The 21,449-nt window shown below is 42.6% G+C and overlaps 1 protein-coding gene and 1 long non-coding RNA gene across 5 annotated transcripts in view; one reads left to right on the plus strand and one right to left on the minus strand.

Annotated features, from left to right (window-relative positions):
- Positions 1–21,449, plus strand: part of GRID1 (glutamate ionotropic receptor delta type subunit 1) — an 817,493-nt gene that overhangs the window by 173,646 nt on the left and 622,398 nt on the right. The window lies entirely within an intron of this gene.
- LOC128840563 (uncharacterized) lies at positions 7,642–9,872 on the minus strand. Its single transcript, XR_008445669.1, has 2 exons — positions 9,433–9,872; positions 7,642–7,998 (listed from the first exon to the last, which is right to left on the minus strand). It is a non-coding gene; the product is annotated as an uncharacterized LOC128840563 (long non-coding RNA).

A 21,449-nucleotide genomic window follows, 5' to 3' on the forward strand; every position in this document is an offset into this window, starting at 1 on the left:
GGAGTGCGCACTCCACTGCCCAGGGCACGTCTGCAGAGTAGGGAGTCCCACTGCATCCTGGCTCCGGCCGCCCCACACAGTTTTTTTGTTTTTGTTTTTTTTTTTGCTTTGCCGCTCCCCCGCAGGTTTTTTGTTTGTTTGTTTGGGGTGGCAAAAAAGCCAGAGCCAGCCCTGGCTGGTAGGCTGCAATTCTGTGCAGTGTTTCCAGCTCTCTTACAACCCATTTTAAGTAGCCCCCCCCATAGCAGTGGCACCAACCTTACCTTTCCACTACTGGGTGTGGCCATTTCCTTAGTTTTTCCTCTTGTTGGTCAGGGAGCTTAGCCCTCCAGCCAAATCAGAAACTCCTTCCTTCCTAGGGCTGTCAGAGCTGCAGCTGAGTGCCCCCTTTTGGCCACTCACTAGATTGCTGTGAGGTGATTTACCCTCCAGAGTCTGAACTGGGTGAATCCAGGCACTGTCCCTGTCTAAGAGTCCCCTGGGGTCTTGTATCTGGCACCCCCTCCTGTGACCATGTGGCCTCCAGCCCAGCACCATGGAAGCAGTGCTGGCCCCATAGTCTCCCATGCAGCTTCAACATACCCTCAGCCAGAACTCTACCCTCAAAGGGGCATGTGATAGGTGTAGCATATAACACTTTGCACAAGATTATACAGTGCTTTTGCTCTTTAATGTCCTGAGCTTCACTCTGTCTTGAGTTCTATGGTACCAAGGACCCATGGTACTTGGTTTCGGAGGTACATGCTTAAAGGCTTGTCAGCAGTGGTGGATGCACATAGAGAAAGGGGCTTTCATGATACAGCAGTTTTCATATCAACAATTTCCTAACTTCATAATGTCATTCAGAATTCATACCTTGTACATAGGTTCTCCAAATCACACAGTGTAAACAAGAGTATATCAGAGTGAAGGTCCCACACAAGTCCAAACCTCCTTTTCATGCTGCAGGGTCTCACCCATCTTAAACACTCAGGATGGGACCACTTTGATGGGTTTCACATATTGGTGAAAATGTGCAACCATGGATTACATTGCCAGAAGTTAGGATGGCAGACAGGCATATTTTGATTAATGGATTTTGACATGGCAACCCCAACTCCTCATGTAATCCCCCAGGAAGTTTCTCTTTATTTAGGAAGAAAAGTCTAGGTAGTATAGCCAACTACTCCCTCCAGCATTTTATTTTATTTTTTTATATTGGCCTGGAGCAGCGAACCGCGGCCAGTGGGAGTCGTGATCGGCCGGACCCGCGGACGCAGCAGGTAAACAAACCTGCCCTGCCCACCAGGGCCTTTCCCTACACAAGCGGCATCCCAAGTTTGGGAAACACTGATCTAGATACTACTTAGTCCTGCCTTAGTGCCAGGGACTGGACTAGATGACCTCTCAAGGTCCCTTTCAGTCCTATGATTCTATAGCCCACCAAATCAGGAAGAGGAGCTGGATGAGGCATTTCTAGAACAAATAACAGAAATATCCAAAACACAGGACCTGGTGGTAACAGGGAATTTTTACTACCCAGCTATCTGTTGGAAAAGTAATACAGCAAAACAAAATTTCCAGTATGTTATTGGAATGTATTGGGGACAACTTTTTGTTTCAGAAAGTGGAGGAAGTAGCCCTGGGAACAGCCATTTGACTTGATTCTGACCAACGGGGAGGAACTGATAGTTCCTGAAGGTGGAAGGTGATTTTGGTGTAAGTTATCATGAAGTGATGAACTTCATGATTCTAAGAAAAGGAAGGGGAGAGAGCAGCAGCAGAATAAGGATAATGGATTTCAAAGATCCCACAGGAAGAAAATCTAAAGGAAAAAGGAGTTCAGGGGAGGTGGCAATTTCTCAAGAAGATGCAGCTTTTAGTACTTGGAGTTGTGCTTTTAGTTTGGAGTTGTGCTTTTAGTACTATCCCAAAGCAAAGACAGGAAGAATAGTAAGAGGCCAACATGGCTGCATCAGGAGCTCTTTAATGACCTGAAAATAAAAAAGAAATCCTATCAAAAATGGAATCTTGGATGAATTGCTAAGGAGGCGTACAAAAGAATAGCACAAGCATGTAGGGACAAAATCAGAAAGACTAAGGCACAAAATGAGTTCCACGTAGCAAGGGACATAAAAGGCAATAAGAAGAGGTTCTTTAAATGCATTAGGAGCATGAGAAAAATAAAGGAAAGTGTAGGCTCTATGCTTAGTGGGGAAGGAGAGGTAATAAATGAGAACATCACAATGGTTAAGGTGTTCAATGCCTGTCTTGATGTTTTGTCTCTATTGCACAAAGAAATAGCCTTTTGTGCTGTAAGAATGTCAGCTCTTAAGTGGTTGTTTGGGATGGTGTCCCTCGCATACATTTTCCAGAAGCTGGAAATGGGTGACAGGGGATGGATCACTTGATGATTACCTGTTCTGTTCATTCCCTCTGGGGTGCCTGGCATTGACCACTGTCGCTAGATGGACCTTTGGTCTGACCCATTATGGCCGTTCTTGTGTTCCTGTTGATAACAAAACTGTGACGCAAGATGCCATGCATAAAGAGAATGCAAATGTCCTTATAGACAATAAGAAATAACTATTATTGGCATTTAAAAATATTTCAAATGTTTTGGGCACTGGGGAAAGGAGCAGAGCAGTTTTAAATATTTTTGCATTTCACTTTAGGAACACACACCTCTACAATGATGGTATATTCCAGCCAGAGAGAATTTAACCTCCTCCTGAAACAATAAGGGGATTTCTTGAGCTTCTAAGAGTTTCATGGAACAAAATACTAGGCCGATTAAAAATGTTTTAGAATGTTGGAGACTCTTGGATACTGAAGTGGCTAATAAGGTGTTCCTAATGACTTTTATCAGAACCAAAGATGTACATCATCCAGCTATTTTATGCCACAAACTGGCATGTTCTCATTATTTACAATCTGGAAGTTGTACTTACAATTAGCATCTTATTCGCAACACATTAAATCTTAGAAACAATATTGGAAGCTAGGTTGTAATGTACTCCATTATTACTGTATTCATTGGGAATGCATATTGAGAAATAGATCTATCACAACTTGCTTGTAATTACCACGTATTTCTGTTGTCAATAAGTGTGAAATGAAACAAACCACTAAAGTACTGATCTTCACTGTGTCCTGTTGTCTACTGTGCCCTACTGAAGAAGGCAGGGGCACTTGGGCACTAGCAGTCATATGTGCTCACCGGGAAGGGTCTCTGAGCAGGAACCATGTAAGGTCTAGATTTTTGCCATGTTCTGAGCACTTAGGCCCATGTTTGCAAAGCATCATAGTGTAGTCCATTAGTTCGATGATGACATTTTCATGCTATCTCTTTTTGTGGATTCGGGAGTGACTCTGAAGTCCAAAGCATGATGTGAATCCTTGTGAGCAGATTGGGCGGACAAAGTCATTGGTGAGAATCTTGGTAGCTATAGTAGTGGTATGACACTTTTCTCTTGCAGCTAACAATTGATTATTTCTGTCCTCTTGAAAGGCTTGGAAAGCTCTGAGTGTTGTGTGTAGCCATGTTGATCTATTTGATGCAGCCTTCTTGAGATCATCCAGTTTTATTGCACCACAGTGTATGCTGTTCTTGATGCTGTCCTTGTAGTACTTTCTGGGTCAGCCTTGATTCCAATGTCCTTGTGCCAATTGTCCATAGAAAAATTTTCTGTGGCGTCAATGTTCAGGCATCTTAATGATGTGTCCAACCCAGTGTACTTGGGCTTTTATCAGCATGGCCTCGATGCTTGTGGCATTTGAGGAGAACCTCCGGGTTGGTCATTTTGTCTTGCCAGATATCCCCATAATGGAATGCAGAGACCGCATATGGAAGGCCTCTAGCTGTTCGATATGCTGTTTTTATGGTGTCCAAATCTTGCAGCCATAGAGAAGAGATGTGATCACAAAAGAATTATAAAGTTTTATTTTTGTTGAGAGGATTATGTTGTGGGATTTCAGGACTTTGTTACGTAACTTTCCTAATGACTGAGAAGCTTTCTGTATCCTCTTTGTGATCTCTTTGTCAAGAGATTCGTCAGGGGAGATATTGCTGCCGAGATAGGTAAAATTGTCAATTTACTGTAGTTGGATTCCACTAATAGATATACTAGGGGATATGGCATGGACAGGTGAAGATGACTGATGCAACACCACAGTTTTCTCCAGGCTCATTGTGAGGCCAAACAATTTTGATGCTTCAGCGATGTACGATGCACTGGAGATCTCCCTTTGTGTGTGCTGGAGGGCACAACCATCCGCAAACATTGCTTCTCTTAGTAGTAGTTCTGTTACTTTTGTTTTTGCTTTTATGCCTTATAAGACTGAAGTCATGTCTGTATCTGATGTATATGCCTCTGTTAGCCCCTTTTTAGCATGGTTGAGAATTTGAGTGAAGAAGAAGTTAAACAATACAGGGGCACAGACACTGGACATTTGAAATAGGAAAGGAGTCAGTGAGATCTCCATTAAAAAGTACCTGACCTTGCATCCCCTCATGAAATAAATGAATGATTTTTACCAGTTTTGGTGGGCAACCCAAGTTTGCGGAGGATCATCAATAATCCTTCTCTATTGACTGTATGAAATGCTTTTGTCAGATCAATGAAAATGCTGAACAGATCAATGTTTTGTTCGATACTTTTTTTTGGTATTTGCCTGATACTGAAAATCATGTCTATGGTGCTATGGCCAGTCTGAATTCACACTGAGTCTCAAGTAGATTGGCTTCTGAGACAGATGAGATCAATCAGTTTAGGAGGACATGAGCAAAGATTTTTCCAGCGGCAGATAGGAGAGATATCCCACGGTAGTCATCATAGACCGTTTTGCTGCCTTTATTTTTAAATGTAGCATCTTTGAAGTCTTGTGGCATTTCTTCATTGTCCCATATGTCAGTAAGGATCTTCTGCAGTGTTACCACCATCTTTGGACCCGCAAATTTATATATTTCTGCCGGTATTCCCTCTCTGCCTAAGGACTTTTCTGAGCTGCTCATACTGATTGTCTTTTTTATTTCTTCAAGTGAAGGCGATGAGTCAAGGTGGCGTTGAATAGGCTTTTGAAGTACTTGGTTAATAGCACTTGTTTCAATTGAGGATGGTCTTTTCAGTAGTTGGCTGAAGTGTTCAACCCATTTCTGTTCCATGTCATGTTTGTCTTTGATTACTGTCCTGTCATCAACAATCATAAGTGAACCTGTGCCCACCTTTGAAGGTCCATAGATGAGCTTCAAGGAATCAAAGAACTTCTTTTTTTATTTGTTTCTGCAAACGTTTGAGTGTCTTCTGCTACTTTCTCCCACCATTGATCTTGCATTAAGCGTAGTCGCCTTGTGCCTTGCTTTGAAGGTGTTTTGTGGTGACGACGCAGGAAAGGAAACAGAACGCCAGGTCTGTGGTAGCTAGAGAGCTTTACAAGCCTCTTGCAAAAAGCCTCCCAGGAAAACTTTTCCTGGGGTTTTTATTTCTCTCCTTACTTTGTTTACAACTCTTCTTAGTGGTTACATTCCTGCGCATAGAAAAGCCAGGCAGTATACATGCACATAAGATAACGAACCCATCTCTGAGCGCGTGAACACCAGCTGCGAGGGTACAATCAAATCAGCCAAATAAGTTTCCCAAACACAAACGCTGGATTGAAGGTCACTCCTGCCTTGTAGCCATGGGAGCAGTTTGCCGCGCCCATGGGCTGGCGATTCGGGAGCTATGCATCCCTACATCCCCCCCTGTTTTATTTTATAGATGCGGTGTTTAAACAAAGCACCTTCGCAGGGTAGCATACACAATGTCACTAGATTGGGTAAACATTAAACAAAGCAGCAAAGTAAAACGCCAAAAATCAAAACTAGGACCCCATACTATAAGAGGGTCTTTATCCACTCTAAGGGTGGCTATGACTAAATATAATCCCACCAAGGAGGAAAAATGTTTTGGCGGATGACTTAAGCATAACATTTTAGCATATCAATTTGCTATTGCATGCAAAACTATTATCAGTAAGCTTAAAACGACACATTTCTTTTACTGTCTCACACCCCAGATGTTGCTGGGTGGTTTGCAGACAGGAACAAGGCAAGTACTTAACAGACCTTGCATTTTCGGGGCAACGGCCAGGCAGAAATCAGATTGATTCAATACTTGTGCCAGGTGGACTCAAATGTCTTGTAATGTGGTGTCATTAACATACACACAGCTGTCATTAACTTGAAAAAGTAAGCGTCCTGTCAGGTGTAATCCCAGGAGCACTGACTAAAATTAACTGGGCATACCAGGTAGTCTAATTTCCCAGATGTCTTGGTGAATTACTCAATCCCACATGCATCCTCCCCATGGACCCGGCAGGATTTGGTATGTGGAAGGCCACACCCCCTCAACCGGTCCATATGCTTGGAAGGAGCATTGAGAACGTTTGCACTTCCACCCAGAAAGTCTCCCAGTATGTCTTCATGTCACAGATCAGATGGTACTCCTGATGTGTCTGTAAGGGCAGTGGGCCAAGCCTGAACATGCTAGATCCCACTGCAATGCCTTCCCAGCCTCAGTGATATTCAATACCATCTCTGTCAGCAACTTTTGGGTCATTGTCTGTATTTGGATGTGTTACAGGGGTAATAGTGTAATAGAGGAGATGGCAGGGGCAATGGCAACAAGGTGCCTTTGGTACTTATCATTTAAAATCCAATTAGGGAGGGCAATACATGCTGAAGGACTTATCCAAAACACAGGGCGCAGCCTGTAAAATAAACCTTAAAATCTAATCAATACCACGTTCCCAAGCATGGGTCCCACAAGTTTCTTTCTGCTAGGGTATAATTCTTTGTTTCTTCACCAGGGCCAGTTCTTAATGTCTTTTGTAGTCAGGAATTCCTGGACTTTATGGTTTCAATTAAGCAAGTGTTCCTTCTTCTCTTTTCCTGAAACAGTGTGGTTTAGCATCATGTAGGGGAGAGGTTACTAGCACATCACCCTGTAATGGTTTTGCTTCTTCTAGAAAAATTCAAAGCAACAGTAGGTCTGTCAGTGGACAAGGGAGAGGTTACTAGCACTTCACCTTGTCTTTTTTTCCTTTTTCCTGCTGTCCAGAAGGCACAGCAGGGCTAGAAGAAGAAATAGGCTTATCATCAGTCAAAGAGTCCTCCCGAGGTGGAGGGGTCTTTTTGCAGTGAAAAGCATGGGTCCAGGCAGTCAGTCCTTGGCACTTCACAGCGGTGTTGGTGGTTAACAGGACTTGGAAAGAGCCTTTCCAGCATGGAGCCAAAGCAGTCTTTCGTTGATGGACTTTACATAGACTCAGTCTCCTGGTTTTAATAAATGGCAGGGGTGCTAGGATCTTTGGGTAGCACTTTTCTACCTGTGAGAAAAGAAACCTAACACATTTCATTAATGCCTGGCAGTGTTTTGCAGATCTCATAGTTGCTCGGGCACATTTAAGCCCCCCCCTTGTCTTGGGGGTCAGCCAAGTTTTGGCTGTGGCCTTGGATGAGCCTGCAAGCTGTATTTTCCTCTCAATTAACTCATTCTGTGCTTTTTCCTCTTCTCCCTTTCTCGGCTTCTTTTAACCTACAAAGGAAACTTTCACTCTTCACTTATACACTTTTTTCCAACAATGAACGCATACACATTGCCATTATACAGTACATTAGTCTTATTATTCAATGTATGCCATGTACACTCTTCCAGTAAAATAACTTTATTACAGAGCTTTGGAGCAACAAACCGGGACAAGCACACCCACTTTTGAGGAGTCCACTCGGTACAACCTCAGGTGTCTAATTGCTTTCCTCCCTCCCCAGCCCTCTGGCTAGAAATCTGAGGTAGCCAGAAGGATCCCATGGGCAATATGGGGAGTGGGTTAACCTTCCATGTCCTTGCTTCCAAAGACTGTTGGTATGCAATTTTTAACAACAATTTTTGCCATAAAACACAAAAATAATCCCTATTGTGCCAGTAAATGCATGGTACATTGAATGCTGTTCAGCTGGCATCCGTTTTCTCTGATGATCTGAAAGACAAAAGAACAGAGGTCTACCCCTTCTGGGCAGTCAGTCATTGCTTAAAATGTTTCCTTGTATTTGTTCATAGGCAGCCCAGATTTCAGTGGCTTCTACCTTATTAGTTAGAAACTTGCATTAATACAAATGCTTTCTGGCTTGCTTCCAAATCCAAAGCTATCTACAGCTTAAAGATTTTTACTTAAAAGGGACACAATTAACTTTCCCAGTCTTTTGATTGCCTTTTACTTCTAACTCCTGCTTTCAAAGACACAGTGATCTGAACAAGACAACACAACCTATATTGGTAGGTTTGCATTTCCTTTACCTCTGCTACAATATACACTGCACATATTCTAGGGAAAAGCGGCCACTGCGCAACCCATACGGGCTTGTCAGTGAGCCAACGGAGGGGGAGAGCCGTACGCCTAATCATCAATATGGATGGTGGCAGTTAAAGCAGTTCCCCTGAGGCTTCTGCCCCTTGTGCAGGGCAGCTGCCAGCAGGGCCATCTGATGGGTTTGAGTGCCTACATCAGTACACGCCTGCAGCAACTCCGCCAGGGTCGAAGGACTTAGAGGACTCGCTCGCAGCGGGGACCCTGCGAAACGCACGACGGGCACACTGGCCATTGATGGGAAAAGCTACCTGGGGCGTGCCCACCGCCTGCTTGGGGATGCCCGAAAACTGCCCTGTGCCATATAACTGCTCAGCAAGATAAGCCCCCCCACCTTGTGCTGCTGCCGCAAGCGCCTCTCGCTGGTACTCGCTGTCCCACACAACGTATTGCGCGGGAGACAGCACCATGCGACACATGTCTTTCCAATCTTGGGGGAGCAAGTGATAACCGTTTGACACACCTTTCAAGATCCCCCGGAGCTCGTGCAGAACCGAGTAGGGGAGAGCCTCCCAGTCCACTACTCGGCCCCCGTTTCCATTATCCCGCCTAGAGACGGGGAACGCCTCGAACCCACACTTGGATTCCTTGTCGGTCAAGAGACCGGCCTCACGTGCTCGCCGCACCGCCGCGGCGACAGCGCCCCCCTGCCCGACTGGTAGGCAGGGGGGCGCCGCCACAGGCGGCGGCGCAGGGAGGGTCAGCTGCGGGCAGGAGGGGGGTGGCCCATCACCTGGGGGCAAAAGGGGGACCGGCTTGGGGCTGTCGGGGCCGAACCCCTCCAGCGCCTCCTTACAACGCTGCCAGAGCAGCAGGTGCTGAACTGGGGCACGGGGTTCACTATACAAGGTGATCCCAATCCGTATCCAATCAAAAAGCTGTAATGACCCGCAGTCCGGATACCAGGGGCACTGGCGATCTATTTCCCTTAGGAGGTCCTCAATATGAGTGACCGGGACAACGACACATGATCGCTGCCTTATAATCTTTTGTAACTCTCTTGCGTGCTCCTTCTGGGCACTGGAAAGTCTCCCCCCCCATACTCACGAATAAGGGGCGGCAAACAGCCGCGGGCGCGCTCGGCGTATCCAGCCGGTGAGTAGAGGGGCATCACGTCGGGGTCACCAGCTGTGGTGACGACGCAGGAAAGGAAACAGAACGCCAGGTCTGTGGTAGCTAGAGAGCTTTACAAGCCTCTTGCAAAAAGCCTCCCAGGAAAACTTTTCCTGGGGTTTTTATTTCTCTCCTTACTTTGTTTACAACTCTTCTTAGTGGTTACATTCTTGCGCATAGAAAAGCCAGGCAGTATACGTGCACATAAGATAACGAACCCATCTCTTGAGCGCGTGAACACCAGCTGCTAGGGTACAATCAAATCAGCCAAATAAGTTTCCCAAACACAAACGCTGGATTGAAGGTCACTCCTGCCTCGTAGCCATGGGAGCAGTTTGCCGCGCCCATGGGCTGGCGATTCGGGAGCTATGCATCCCTACAGTGTTTGAGTCTGTCTCTCTTTGAGGTGGACTGAATATCATTTTGTCAGTTTTGGAAAGCCTCATTTTTTTTTCTTTCAAGAGTACTGTGATTTCCTCATCATTTTCATCAAACTAGTCATGGTGAGCCCTTTTCTTCCATCCGAGGATGTCAGTTGCAGTTCTTTGTAATGTCTCTGAATTCCTCCCATGAGACAAGGTTATCACCAAAGTTGGTTTCTAGTGCAATTTTTAACTTATCTTGATAGGATGCATGGTTTAGTTTAGTAATATCAGGGGATGTCTTGATTGTTTTGGGGCATTTGGGCATGTGGGTACAATGTGTAGATCCAATATTGACCTAATCATTCTATGATCCATCCAACATTCTACTCTATGCATGGCTCTGGTAATCCTGACATCCCTTATGTCACAGTGTCGGACAATGATGCGATCTATTTGATGCCATTGTTTGGATCTGGGGTGCATCCATGTAGTTATATATTTGTCTGCCTATCTGAAGATGGTATTTGTAATTGTCGGGTTATGTTCTGCATACTAGCTTAGGAGTAGAAGACCATTTTCATTCATTTTTCCAATGATACCTTGCCAGTTGTTATCTTTACCTACTCTTGCATTGAAATCTCCTGGGATGATTAGTTTGTCACTTTGTGGTGTTGGCTTGATGTGAGAGTTGAGATCAGAGTAGAACTGTTCCTTAGCATTGTCATTGTTAAGGTGGGCACCAGGTCCGGCTCCAGGCACCAGCTTAACAAGCAGGTGCTTGGCGGCCAAGGGAGAGGGGCGGCACCTGCGGCAATTCGGGGGCAGCAGGTCCCTCACTCCCTCTAGGAGCGAAGGACCTGCCGCTGAACTGCCACCACCGATCGCGGCTTTTTTTTTTAATTCCAATTGTCGCTGCCGATCGCGATCGCAGCTTTTTTTTGGGGGGGGGAGGCAGAAATGCTGGAGCCGGCCCTGGTGGGTGCATATGCACTAATGATGGTAGCAAATCACGACTTATTTAGTGGTAGCTGGAGTTTCATGAGTCTTTTGTTGATGCCTATTGGGAAATCTTCAAGACATTGCAAGAGTTTGGTCTTGATGGCAATTCCTACTCCATGGATTCTATCTTCATGTGGTTCTTTTCTCTTCCAAAAGAAGGTATAACCCCCAGCCAGTTTTGTAATAATGCCCTCGTCTGCCAATCTAGTTTCACTTAGTGTTGCAATGTCAATATCATACTTGGATAGCTCTTTTGAAAGAAGAGCTGTTCTTCTTTCAATTCGAGAGGTATTGTCTTTTTCTATCATAGTTCTGATGTTCCAAGCAGCAATCTTTAGTGCTTTTTTAGTTATCTTTGGTTTTTGACCGCATTGACGATGATCCGTTGTAAACTGGCCAGATTTGATTTGGGCAGGCAATGTTTGAGACACCTTTTCTAGCCCCTTCCCTTACAAAGAGGGAGCAGTGCAATCTGAAAAAGGGTTGCTCTGTCACCTGGGGTGTTGCCGGGCTTCCCCGCTGCCGTTGGGTCAGGGATGGGCAACCAATGTCCCAGGCCGCCTGCATGCAGGCTTGTGGTTACGATGGCCAGTTATCATCTTCACCTGTCACTTTGCCACTCCCCCATCCAGTGGATAGCCATGACTTCTGTAATGCCCCATCATGCCTTTCACCTTCCACAATGAGTTGCTGCACTGCTTTTCAAGCCGTTGGGCCAATATATGGTCTCTTTCACCTTGACTACCAGAACAGTCTTGCTTTGCTTGGGACAGCAATCCCTAAATCACCATCATTTTCCACACTTCCAGTTAACCTCACCTGGTTTAGCTTGCCTGCCGAGGCTGTTTACCAGGGTGTGGCTGCCGTCACATACTTACAGCTACTTGGAGCCACAGTGAGATCTGGGTGTACAGTGAGGACCAGAGGAGGAAAAGAACCACTTGAGACATGCGACAGTTCGAATCGCTCAAAGGTACTACCTCTCCCATACACCCCTCTGCTTTGCTTTAAACGTATGAATAGTTCCATTGAAGTCATTAAGACTACTTGCATGCTTAAGTGCTTTGAAATCTTTAAACCACAAGTTGAGGACTTCAATAGCTCAGACATAGGTCAGGGATTTGTTACAGGAGTGAGATTCTGTGGCCTGCATTGTGCGGGAGGTCAGACTAGAAGATCATAATGTTCCCTTCTGACCTTAAAGTCTATGAGTCTATGAGAGGGGCTCAGCACCTTGCAGGATCAGGTCCTAAACAAGAGAAGTTATTCAGTTGGGACTTTATTCAACATGAGTAGTTTCATTAGTCAGTGCAACTACTCATATGCTTAAACTTAGCCATGTACTTAAGTACTTTGCTGAATCAGGGACTTTGTGAGGAAGAAAGCTGTAGATGATAGCTTGATTAACCTGGGTGGTGAAGCCAACTTACTTCAGATATTTTAGAGCAAAATAAATATTTGTTGCTGTTCCCTGTACATTTCATTCATCTCACCTCTGCTTCAATTTACCTCAAAAGATGTTGAGGGTGCTGCTTAACTGCCTTGCAACATCAGCCAGTTGCTGACTACAAGGAGCTCATGTTTGTTGGATGATTTTCACTCAAATGTCTTCCATTATTTCAATTGGAGCAGGAATTATAAGTTTTCTTTTTATATATTGTTTTTTTTTTAAATAATTATTTGTATGGAATATAATAGTGGAACCTATTTTTCTCTTGTAGTCTTGCAAATGTTACATCCATGCATTAGTATGGATGTTGCACATCTGTAAAGACTCTAAGTCAATTTGACATATGTCCTAGTTCATTTCAAATGTTGAATACTTTTTAGAGGATACTTTTCCTAACAAAGGAAGTGTGCTTCAGCAGTCCAGAGCTTGTTTAAAAGGCTTTATTTACAAGTGAAGCTAACTGTTTTAACTGCAAATGCAACATGCTGATCAGCATCTATAGGTTCAGCATCTAGAGTCAGACAAACTACTGTTAAAAATTAACTTACTTGAAATGTAAATATAATGCAATGTTAGATTTTGAATACTGTGCAAAGTACACATACAAAGCAGGTGCGGTTTCCCACATTTTAAAAAAAGCCCACTTTTAATTATATACTACAAATTATTCGCTTAGAAGACTAGAGGGGGGAAAGTTGGGAAGATATCTAAGTATAAATGAATATAAAAATGAAGTACCTAAGAATTGTAAAGCAAAGAAATTAACAGATAAAAAAGAACATTTTTATCAAGTATAAAGAAATTTATATTTCAGTATAGCATAACCACCTTAACTATGACCCAGAATATGTACTGTTCTCACATCAGTAATCTCATAATGTGTTTTACTATCAGACTATTCTTAAAAAGAAATATATTGGTAAGTCTCAAATCCACATACATAAATGGAGTTGACTTTAAAAAAAGACAGTCAACATTTTTCTGTGAAAAAAGGGATAAACTTTTTGTGAAAAAGTTTGTGAAGTATTTTCCTAGCTTTTCAACAAGCTCTGTACATAATCTCTCCATAAATCAATAGTTATGCATTTTGCTATGGAATTATAAAAACATATAACTATACTCTAATTCATATTTTTGTCAGTAAATATATTAATTGATGTCTCCCATCTTACATTCCATAAAATATTTGTATATCTAAATCAAGATGGAAAAATTAATTGAAAAAAATAAAACCAACATGTAGAGCTAAAGTTGTGATGAAATATGAACATTTGGTACAGATAATGTGGATGTTTGTCATCATGTGGCCAGTGAATTTTTGTCATCATGTGGGCAGTGAAAGATTAATAATGTCCTTAGTTGTTCATTTCGTTTTAAGTGTATGGGTTTTGTAAATTAGGACACACTGGTAGGTGACATTGTTTTCACTTAGGAACCTTAAATTATTTGTTTTCCCTCATGTTATATGTTGAGAATACATGGGATATAATGATTTTATCAACATGTTTGGGATGGATGAGTGCACATCTAAAATGCATGCCAATACATTTTTATGTGACCCCTGGCTATCATGTATTCTGTGTATGCAACACATTTTATAGAAAAAAGGAGTAAAAATGTTTTATAGTATTAGTTTTTTATTGGATCAATTTTTTGTATCTTTCCATCTACACAGTCAGGCTGCCTTAGTATCTGTACTCAGAGGGAAGAGAAAATTAAAACTTATACATTTTTAAAACACCTCATAAAAGTGACCTAAAACAGCCTTGCAATACATAAAAATGTTACAATTTGTAAATCCAGTGTCTTGGGACTTCCAGAATTAGAACTAAATGCTGTGTTGAACAGCTCAGATTTTTAATTCTACGGGTTTATGTGATAGCAAACCGTAAACCTATAAGTGGAGTGGGACTAAATATTGTATTTTGTAGCTTAGAGCAATCTTTCCCCCCTTTCTCTTCTCTTCTTTTCTCAGATGGGAGGAGGGAAGGGACTTTTTTGGGGGGGTGGGGAGGAGAAACAAACATTTTTTCCAAAAAATAAGTTTGTTTGAAGCTGCTCAGGGGGTTGGAGTGAGAGTTGTCCTGGGGGGATGGAATAGTGCAGGGGAAGTGATCAAAGGGGCATTTGTGTTGCATTTGTCACATTAATATCACCTCCACATGGTGATGTATTTGCATAAATAAGTTATATACAGAAATATACAGACACCTAAATGCGTCAGGCTATAGGATTGTAAACAAATTAGTTGTAATTAGTATATATGACTTTACTACTTTAATGGTAACTACACTTTAACTGTAGAATTAAAATGAGTTTTCTTTATCATGCTTGTCTGCTTTTCTTGCTCTCCTTCAGTTAACATAGTGTTGCCTGTTTACATTTTGGGGGGGTTGTTTGCTTTTTATCACATGAATTTTAGTGCTCAGTGAAAAGTGCCCGATTTACAGCAGTGAGGATTGCAGTTCTCTCTCAATTCCCAGAGCAGCATAGATACAAGTTTCCTAACAAAGCTTTACTGATCTGCCACAGCTCTTATTGGAGGAACTACCTTTAGTGGGGAGGGTTGTTCAGTTTCCACACCCATTCAGTCCTTGGCTTCTCTTCTGAGAATGTCAACAAAGGTGACAAGTGAGATAATGGTGTTTATGTGCAGCTGCCCCAAGTGTGGACTGAGTTCACCCACCCATTTCAAACATGTCCCCAAGTGGCCTTCTTGGATCCAACCCAATGAGATGCTGCATGCCCTCAGAAGCTGAAGTCGCTTAGCATCTTACAAAATCAAAGCATCAGATGTCAACAACCTTTGCTCACTACTGAATTGGACTAAATTCAAGCTAGTGACCTACAGCATAAGAACAGCCATATTGGGTCAGACCAGAGGTCCATCTAGCCCAGTATCCTGTCTTCCAACAGTGGTCAATGCAAAGTGTCCCAGAGGGAATGAACAGAACAGGTAATCATCAAGTGATCCATCCCCTGCTTCTGGTAAACAGAGGATAGGGACACCATCCCTGACTATCCTGGCTAATAGCTATCAATGGACCTATCCATGAACTTATCTAGTTCTTTTTCAAACCCTTTTATAGTCTTGGCCTTCACAACATCCTGTGGCAAGGAGTTCCACAGGTTGCTTGTGCATCGCATGCAAAAATACTTCCTTTTGTTTGTTTTAAACCTGCTGCCTATTAATTTAATTTGGTGACCCCTAGTTCTTGTGTTATGAGAAGGAATAAATAACACTTCCTTATTTACTTTCTAAAATCATGACTGGTGTGGAGAAACCTCTATCCTATCCCCCCTTAGTTGTCACTTTTCCAAGCTGAAAAGTCACAGTCTTATTAATCACTCCTCATCTAGAAGCCATTCCATACCCCTAGTAATTTTTGTTGCCCTTTTCTGAACCTTTTCCAATTCCAATATATCTTTTTTGAGATGGGGTGAGGGTGACCATATCTGCATGGAGTATTCAGCAGAAGCCATTGGTATATTTTGTAGAATCTGCAGTGCCAAGTTTTTTCTCTTCAAGCTTTGGCACTCCTGCTGTCACTATTTGTTTTTGTGCTGCAAGCACAGCATCAGTCTTCCCATCATGTGTGTGACGTGGGAAGAGAACAGGGTATTGATCAGGGAGTGTGCTCTCCAGGACAGCATTACAATATATTTGGAATGGGAAAGTAAAGCTCTAAGATAACGAGAGATGGTGTGGAATTCAAACCTAGTCAAGTTTGTAAGGAGATTTTTGCCTCTCAAAGTCTGCTGCAATGCAATTCAGTAAGGAGTCCGGATACAATCAATTTCTTACTATAGGGAATAAATCTTAATTTTGGCAGATTTCCATTTGGTCTTATGATAAATTGTAGGAAATGGTCATCTTATATAAGGAAGAAAAATCCCTGTGTGCCTGAAATCCTACACGAAGAAACAGCTGGCAGTTTTAAAAGAAACATGTCCATGTCCCTGTTGCAGAAGTCTCTTTGTTAAATTAAATAGGAAGAATGCAGCAGGAAACAAGCACTCACTACTGGCCCTTCCATTGTGAAAAGACCCTTGAGAGCTTCTGGTTCTTTCTCAATCCTGCAGTGAGAAGATGGCATACTTAGGACAGTGGAGTTTTTGGTATGGTGATGCGAAGGTCATGGTGATGGTTTGGGGAGGGTAAAGGGGACAGTGGGATTCTGCAGCTCTTCCAGACACTTAGTTTTCTCAGGAGGAGACTATTTTCACGTCAATGAGTTCATGGTCTTGGCTGACAGCACTGTTGACACTATCAGCCTATTATGGTGGCATGTGTTTCCTTAGCTGAACTTCCCACATGTCACTCAGCTGAGGACAGATTGTAGCAAAGTCTCTGCATGGAGAGACCATGCTGCTGGTGGCAGGCCTCCCATCCAGGATTGGAAGAGTACTCAATGGAGCTGATCTCAGCTAAGCTGTGGAACTTTGGCTGTGCTTTGCGCCCAACGAGCAGCAGGGGGAAGGACTGACCCAATTGGAGTCTTGCCATTGATTTCGGGGGGGGGGGGAGGGGCAGGATCAGGCACTCTGAAATAAAAGTAGCTTTAATCAAAGGAGACGTCTAGAGAGCCCACTTCAAATGTAAGAAACGAAAGGTTGTTAGGGATTTAAAGCTTAAAGCTATCATACTATTACTCTGTGCAAGTGTTAAATGATGCAATAGTTTATTTTCAGAGTGAGGAATTTAACTATATATATAATATATCATACTTGCTTTGCAAAATATTTTATAAGCCCATTCACTGTTTAAAATATAGAAGCTTTATTTTTCCTTCTCTCAGGCTATAGTCTGGACATTGGTAATCTTTCTAGTCTGCATTGCAAGACATTCTGTAGTTGTCATCAGATTTATACTTATGGTTCCCATTGGCCATCCATGGCTTTTTTGATGTCTTTTACAGCTTCTGAGGAGCACATGGCTGTACCTGAAGAGAACAGCTCCAAGCTTCTGTCTGTCTACCATTATTAGTAGTTCAAGCCTAATGTTACTGATGATTGGGAAAGGGTTTGGGAGAAAAGTGCTGTAAAAGCTGTTCCCAGAATAAATAATTCACTTTGGTCTTGCTGTTTTTTGCCTTTTTGGAAATAGACTATATAGTCTCACATCCAGGCTGCTGGGGAATCAAACATTTTATTTCCATCGCATAAAGAACATTGAAGAACTCTAAAGCTGATACTCCAGTATGTTTGAAATAAAACCCCAGTAAAGTTTGCATTGCTGTGACAAACCTGCACGCCCTGCTGCAAGCATAGAAATAAGAGACAGATGAGCCAAAAAGGTTAATTACTTTCCATTTTTCACCCTTACATATTTATTTCAAATGACCTTCTGTTTCAGTGCCTGAAGGTGGCCAATTAATCTTATGTACTTTCGTTTCCTCCAAGAGAACTACTGCAGCATGTCTCACTGTTCTGTATAAAGGTGTGAAAAGTTCTGTACTGTGAAACAATACCAAAAAGAACAGAAAGCCTCATTGCTTTAAAGGGCCTCTTCCATGGTGTTTTTTTTTCTTCCTGTTTTAAAGCTAAAACTCCTAGTGAACTTGGCATGAAAGATGTTCTATTGAGAAGACAGCAGGGTCTGCTTTTACAGGAGTGTGGTCTCTATCACTCTTCAAAAAGGACTGAGTTCAGTACCTCTAAGATGTATTTAGGAGTTAATGTTTTCAAATGGGAATGCACCATTTCCCCACCTTGCCTTCTAAACCACCGTCTTAATAAAAAGCCTGCTCTTTCCAATGAGGCAGTGTGTTTCTCTATGGTTAAATGACTTGGATAACAATAGCTTCCTTTTTTCCTCTTTCAGACACTTCATTTTGCTATCTTTGGTTTGTATGGAGAAGAATGAGGTGGTGCTTTGGCTACTCTCCACATTTCTTTAGTATATCTTCACCCTGGCTTTATAGACTCATTGCGGAGTTTTATGTTGTATTACTCCTAGTTTTAAAGCACGTCACAGTGTTTCCCTTCTCCACGTCCATCTTTGATTATGTACTTTCCTTAAATCTGCACAATTGTTAAAGAAACAAAATCTCATTCTGGGCAGGAGCCCCTTCTCCCACCCGATCCCAATTAAACTAATTATTTGTGACTCCTCCATCTGTGAGAAACGGGGCTAAATAATAAATATCAGTGTAGCAGTCTAGTGATTTACTCATAAAGCAGAGTCTGAGATGTTCCAATGTAAACTTGGAGAATAAATATGTTTTTGAATTCCTTTCTAAGTCTGTTATCCAAGTGACCAGAACAGAAGTTGGTCCAATAAAAGATATTACCTCGCCCACTTGTCTCTTTGATTGCAGTATCTTTCCTGGTTTTGCCATATAGATTGCATCAGTGCTATTTTTTAAAAAAAGTGAAAATAATGAGAGGAGAAACGGTCAGTGAACTGAACTTTTAATGTAATCAGATTGTTTTTTAAAAAAAGATAACCTTACTAACGCCTGAGTGCCTTCATCATTTGGGATATGTGGAAAATACAGGTCAAGACACTGATGGTCTGTTTACTCAAAGGAAATACTGCTTGCTAGCTAATACGAGTGGGAAACTTTGGGTAAAGAGGCGGGGAGAATGTGTGCATTCAGTCAACTAATGTAGTTTATACGTGTAAATGAGTCCAACAATCTTTAGGGTCATTATATGTATTTTTTATTTATTTTAAAGTCTTTAGTCCTTTACACTGCAGGGAAAAACTAGATACAAAAACTTTTGGATACAGCTTCTATATCACAGGAGTAGCTGCCATTTTACCAAAATATTCTTAGTATGGGCTGCTTATGCTAAAAGCCCTTTAGAATCTGATTCTGAAATGATTGTGAACTTTGCCAGTGATTTCAATGAGTGTATGATCCAAGTGCTTAATGAATCCTTTGGAGTGAGTTCTGACAATTTAAGTGATCCAGATGAAGAGATATTGGGCCTGCTTCTGCTCCCATTAAAGTCAATTAGCAAGTAACTTGCCATTGGCTTCAATGCAGGACTGTTCTACTGACTAGAAGGATTAGTCTGAAACCCTGTGGCTTTGTGTTGAGCTAAGCAGTAGAGTGGATAATCTGTTTGCTTTTTAAAATAAGAGATCTGGCACTTTGACAAGGGCAATGCCTATAGTTATATCAATGGATTTAGTGGGCCCAATTGTGCCCCTGCTCTAGCCTCTCTTTGCTTACTCATGTGGTACAAAAGGGACACAAGTCTGCATTAACAGGGCAGCTGAGGATTTCCCTTGTGTAGGGAAATCTCTATATGGTGTAAAGCTAGTGTAGCCAGTTCTATGTCTTACCCTCATGCCTGACCCGGGCGTAGGGCAGGTTGGGACGTAACCAGAGAACCTTTCTTTCTGCCCATCCCTGGCAGAGTAATGGATCCCAGGGAATGTTGCAAGCTGGCACAAATTAGATCATCCTGGAGGTTCTTTAATTTGTGCTTGGAGCTGAACCAGCCTCTTGTCACACCCAAGATCTTAAAGTGTCAGATACCTTTTGCCCCCCGCTTGCCTTGTGCCAAGTGAAGGTTGGCTGGATCCAAGGACCTATACCTTAATCTGTTCCATGTCATTCCTCTGCCTACTCCCATGCTGAGCAAGATTGATTTAATATATGATAACATTCAAGGGCCAATATGGAAATCCCTTATGTGGCTGATCAAGATACTATACTCTAGTTTTCTTCCTGTATTCCTGGAATTCATTTTATGTGAACAAGTTTGAAGCCCTGCATCCAAATGAAAAAAAAATGGTATAACTGTCCAGTTCAGCATGATACACAATATGCCTTGCATAGTTACCTTGTCTTTGTGAGTGATGGCTTGGATGAAGCTGGTGAGAGTATCTTTTGCTGTCTTATTAAAATAGATATTGTGCTGGCAGTCAGGTCTATGTAAAGGTTTTAAAAGGCTATTTATTTTCCAAATGTATTATGACCTGGAAAGGGTTTTGTATATTTCCAGCTGTACGTTATGCTTTGGGGCTTGCCTGGCTTTTGAAAGGCCCTTTCTCTTTGTATTGCTTATAATCAGTGTTCCATATAACCAATAAGTTGGAGAGAGGCAGGTTCTTTCCTTATAGGTACAATATTTGATTGGCCACATTTGTGTCTGTAAAGTGTTCCCGTGGTCTGATATTTTCATCTATTGTAGCCTCTTACTGGTTAACACTGTTTGAGTTAAAATTCTATAACATTAAGAGGCAGTAGTGTAGGCCAGTAGATGGAACACTAGATTAGGAGACAGGAGACTGAGGCTCAGTCACAGGCTCTGTCACTGACCCATTGTGTGACCTAAGGAATAACCACTGCATCTTTGTGCCTTAGTTTCTCCCTCTTTAAAATGGGGATACTCAGTTCTGCATAAGATCTAAGCATTATTGAAGTGTGGTTATACTAAAATGTTTGCTTTTAAAATGAGGAGGTTCTGTTGGACAGCATCAACATCAGGCACATTTAAAAAGTATTTTTCCATCTGCTGTGTGATTCAAACTCTTGCACTTAATTCCTGGTGCAGGTGGAAGTCAGTCTCCAGAGCAATAGATATTATTGCTTGTAGCATCCTGAACCCTCTGATTTCCTAAATTACAATAACTTCTTCTGTTGTGGCTGCTTTACTATCAGGGCTGCAGTTGTCAGTCTCTCCTCGCTCACTCTTTCCAGAGAGCCACTTGGACTCAGTCCATCTGAGTCATGGTCTGGGTGAAGCTGAGGCAAACGATTCAGTGAATTTATTGTTCCTCTCTTCAGCAGGTGGTGATCAGCAGCCTTCATTAGGTGGGGTGGGCATGAAAAGCATTCAGACTTGAATCAGATACCATTGCTTTAGTTTTTGGTCCACCTGCATTCTGGGGTTGAATGTGACATTTGAATGCTGTGCTTTTCATATCCTCTCCAGCAGCAGGTGCTGCAGAACCAGGGCTGGCTCTAGCTTTTTTGCTGCCCCAAGCAAAAAAAACCAAACTGCCAAAGCCAAACAAACAAACAAACAAACAAAAATGGCAGCCGCAGGGAGCGCGTGGAGGGCGGCTCGCAGGGGGGTGAAGGGCGGCGCCCACCTGCTCCCTCCGCCCGTGGGCAGCCAGGCGCTGCAGCCAACTCACAGCCGGGCGAGAGGGGCTCCCCCCTCCGGCCTTGGGG

This window comes from Malaclemys terrapin, chromosome 7, assembly GCF_027887155.1.
Source record: "Malaclemys terrapin pileata isolate rMalTer1 chromosome 7, rMalTer1.hap1, whole genome shotgun sequence".
NCBI lineage: Eukaryota > Metazoa > Chordata > Testudines > Emydidae > Malaclemys > Malaclemys terrapin.